This window comes from Balaenoptera ricei, chromosome 3, assembly GCF_028023285.1.
Source record: "Balaenoptera ricei isolate mBalRic1 chromosome 3, mBalRic1.hap2, whole genome shotgun sequence".
Classification (NCBI taxonomy): domain Eukaryota; kingdom Metazoa; phylum Chordata; class Mammalia; order Artiodactyla; family Balaenopteridae; genus Balaenoptera; species Balaenoptera ricei.
Window position 1 is genome coordinate 969,462 of NC_082641.1, and position 3,734 is coordinate 973,195.

The 3,734-nt window shown below is 46.5% G+C and overlaps 1 pseudogene; it reads right to left on the minus strand.

Annotated features, from left to right (window-relative positions):
* Positions 1–1,477: 1,477 nt before the first annotated feature.
* LOC132363515 (eukaryotic translation initiation factor 4B-like) lies at positions 1,478–3,300 on the minus strand (annotated as a pseudogene).
* Between the last annotated feature and the right edge of the window lie 434 nt (positions 3,301–3,734).

Genomic DNA, 3,734 nt, shown 5'->3' on the forward strand with positions numbered 1-3,734 from the left:
GGAGATCTTCATACTAAGGCCACCATTTAACTGTGCTCACCCTGGTTTGATGTTTTCCCTGAGGTCATTTCTTATTTTGAGAATCTTTTTCAGACTGAAGAGGCTCCAGTCAAGAGGCAGTTTTATTTTTTGACTCAGCAGGTCCCAGTTTATGTTTCCTCTAATTCTGTCTGAAAACTAAATATTTCTTATTTATTTATATTTTTATACCCTCATCTCTCTGTCTGTATCCTATCACATGTGTCTAGGAAATTTGTTGGTACTTTCAGCTTTCTGCCAGGAAATATCTGTCACCAAATCCACCAGCTCAGTAAGTTTATTTTCTCCTCTCTGTGCTGCCGTGGGATGTGTTGCATCTGGATTTTCTGCTGCTGTGTAGTGCGGGCTGCCTTCTCTCTAGCCCCCAAATGACGATCTTCTTACTGTCCTTCAAACCCTCATCCACCATCAGCTCAAGGCCCTTCCAGCCACTTGTCTGAAGTTTTTGGTATGGTGGGTCCCCACTCCCTGGACCAAATTCAGTTCCTGGAAGATATTACTGTGAAATATTTGGAAATTATCTCCAAACTTCATACTTTGAAACAAACCATTTATTTGCTCAAGGTTTGTAGGTTCAGGAGTGCAGGAAGGGATTTTTTGAGTAGGTTTCACTGATCCATGCCAGGCTAGGTGGCTGCAGCAGGAGGGTCCACTTTTCATGTGGATTTCTCTCTCACTTCTCAGGTACCTTGAACGGGATGGCTCGAAGGCAGACCCATCTGGGCCTCTCGTCCCCTCCGTTTGTCTAAAGGTCTGTCTAGATGATCTTTCCAGCAAGGGAGCCACACTTCTTCCACGGTTACCTTGGGCTCCAAGAGTGAGTTTTCCAAGAGACCAGAAGAGGAAGTTGCCATTCTTTTAAGACCTGGATTTGGAAAGTCACATCATTTCTCTGTGTTCTATTAGTCAGCAGTCACAGAGCTGGCCCAGGTCCAAGGGGAGGGGACATAGACCCCATTTCTCCGTGGAAGGCATGTCAAAGAAGGTGACCCCATCTTTCATCTGCCGGAGCTGGTGACCATCACTCCTGAATTCAAAAGCAGGATGCATAATTTGACAATACGTTTTTTGACTTGTGAATTTGTTCATACTGGATTTTTAGAAAGCTTCTTAGGTAAATATACAGTCAGTATTATAATCAACAATCCCAGGACTGTAGAGAAATTGTGAAGAGAACATCGTGAGTGTCCCAGCAACTCTGGAGTGTGTGGTTGGGTGTCGAGCACACTTTACAACTAGACAGTTTACATGGGGTTGGAGGTCTCTAAGAAACAAAGTGAAGACACTTCTTTGAGAATGGGAAGAGTATGTGCTTTTTACAAATTTTTTTTTTCCAGAGATGGTGAGTTTTATTTTTTCTTGTCTGGATAGAGTTTTGATTTGCTCTCGAATGTTCCAGGGGGGAGAGAGACTAGGAGAAAGCACAGAATGCAGAGGTCTATTTGGTATAATCTTCTCCCTCATTTTCATCTCCACCATCAGTGGTGAGAGCAGCATACTTCCTTGCAGAACTGAACTTAGAGGCTGGATTTTCTTCAGTTTTCTTTGGCTCAGGTGCAGATCTGGCATCTTGATCCTTCTTGCCATCTTTCCTACCTGACCCCTTCCAGTGGTCTTTGTTCCCTCCATTTCCTGGACCACGGCTGGAGTTCCCACTTTGGCCTTTTGGGACACTCACCCCATCTACTCTATTTTCATCTTTCCTTGCTGGTCCTTCCTCAGATGGTTGAGCTGTGACTACTTTCCCTCCGCCACTTGTAGGGGACTGCTGCTCTGTGTCTGAGCTCTGAGATTGAGCAGGAGGGTTAGAACTTTGCTTCACCCAAGCATTCTCCTTTGGTGGAGGGGCTGGCGTTACCTTTAGAGGCAGTTCAGGTTTGGGAGGCTTAGAAGTTAGAGACTGACAGTTTTCCTCTTTATTGGGTGTTTCATTTTCTAGAGACTTCTCACTCTTTCTCCGTCGTGCATGTCTGCCAGATGTGGCTGAGGTCCCAGTCCATGATGATTCACTTCCTGTCCTCGACCATTCCCGTTCCTGAGTTTCTTCACTTCGCCAGCTTGGGTGTCTCTCCAGAGGCCGTTGTTCTAGCTTTGGCTCATCCAGCTGACGTTGCAGTTTCTCCTGTTCCTTCTGTAGTGGCTCTTCTACTTGTTCTCTAGCAGTTGTGCCAACAGGCTCTCCTCCTCCAAAGAGAGAGGCTGCTCGACTAGACTGGGATATGCTAGCAGAGGAATCATCTTCCTTAGGAGTACCCCGAGGCTTTAGGTTCAGTTTGGGTCTTTGCGGGGACATCTGTCATCATGCCTACAGTCATCCCAAGAGTATGCATCTCTGGAGCTCCATGACTGGTCATCTTGTCTGTCATATCTGTCTTTATAGCAGCCTTCACCTCCTCTGTAGACGTCACCCTATGGTACTCACTACCAAACGCTCTTCTGCCACTGCCCATTCTGGCATTGCAGCCTCTATTGTAATCTCTGCTGCCTCCGTGATCATAGCAATCTTGGCTCCATATCGATCCATGTCCTGGCGTGGACCATCACGGTAACTGTCCCGATACCCATCACGATATCGGTCTGAATCATAACGGTCTCGATACTTGTCTCTAAGCCTTCATCACCTCTTCTAGGTGGGTAGCCATCAAAGCTGCAGCACGACGGGCCTCCAATCTGTATCTGTTTTTTCAGAATCCTGATTTCTATATCGGCCGAAAGAACGATCATCCCTGTCTTTACCCTGTGCTTGATCAGCAACGTCCACTCGAATTCTCCTGTTACCTAGAGACTCTTCACTGAGGCTCAGGGCACTGAGTAAGGAATCCAGGTCCTCAAATTCAGCATAACCAAAACTTCTCAGCCTTTCAGGATTGATGGGTTCACCCAGTAAACACACTGCACTGATGTTTAATCCTCTAAAGAATTCCTTAATGGAGTCTTCTGTCACATCATAGGGCAGGTTCCCTAGAAAAGCAGTGTAGGGTGGTAATTTGGGAAGATGGCTCCAGTCGATATTGGGTTCCCGAGCAGACCGTGGAGCAGTGGGCAGGATGGAACGGTCAACTGGAGGTGCCCTACACACGTCACCATCATTACTGTGCCAGTGGTTGAAACATGTCCTTCTAGGTCGCCTGTTTCATCAGCTCAGCTGTCTGGTTTGGGGACATAGGTGCTTCCTCCACCATTCCCTCCATCCTCAGCCAGAAAGTCTGCCAGGGAGACACTCTTCCCCTTCTTATTCTTCTTTTTTGCTGAGGCCGCCATTTGGGAGAGGGAGAGAGAAGGCAAAGGCACAAATATTTTCATTGGAAACTCAGGTTTTAATTTATGCCAACGATGAGCTCAGTGGTTTGTGATTGGTCCACCCATCACCTGGTTCAAATAGCATCCATCTCCATTGATTGGCATTCTCAGCATTCGTGTCTACCCACTAGAATATTTCCTAGTTTCATTCGCATGTGGTCTCTGAGCAGGAAATTCCTTGGTTGCAGTTTCCTTATAGCATCCATACCTTCCTCAGTTTTCCTTACAACAAAGGAGCTAGAACAGCTCCCTGAGAACTCTCCCAGAAATGCCTCTCTGAGGGTTGATTCTCTTCTGAAGCCCTTTCTGGCTGGATTTTTCTCTTTGACACCGTGGAAGCACGTCAACCCCAGGATGGTTTTGATGCAGGTGAGATCACATGACATATTTTAAAG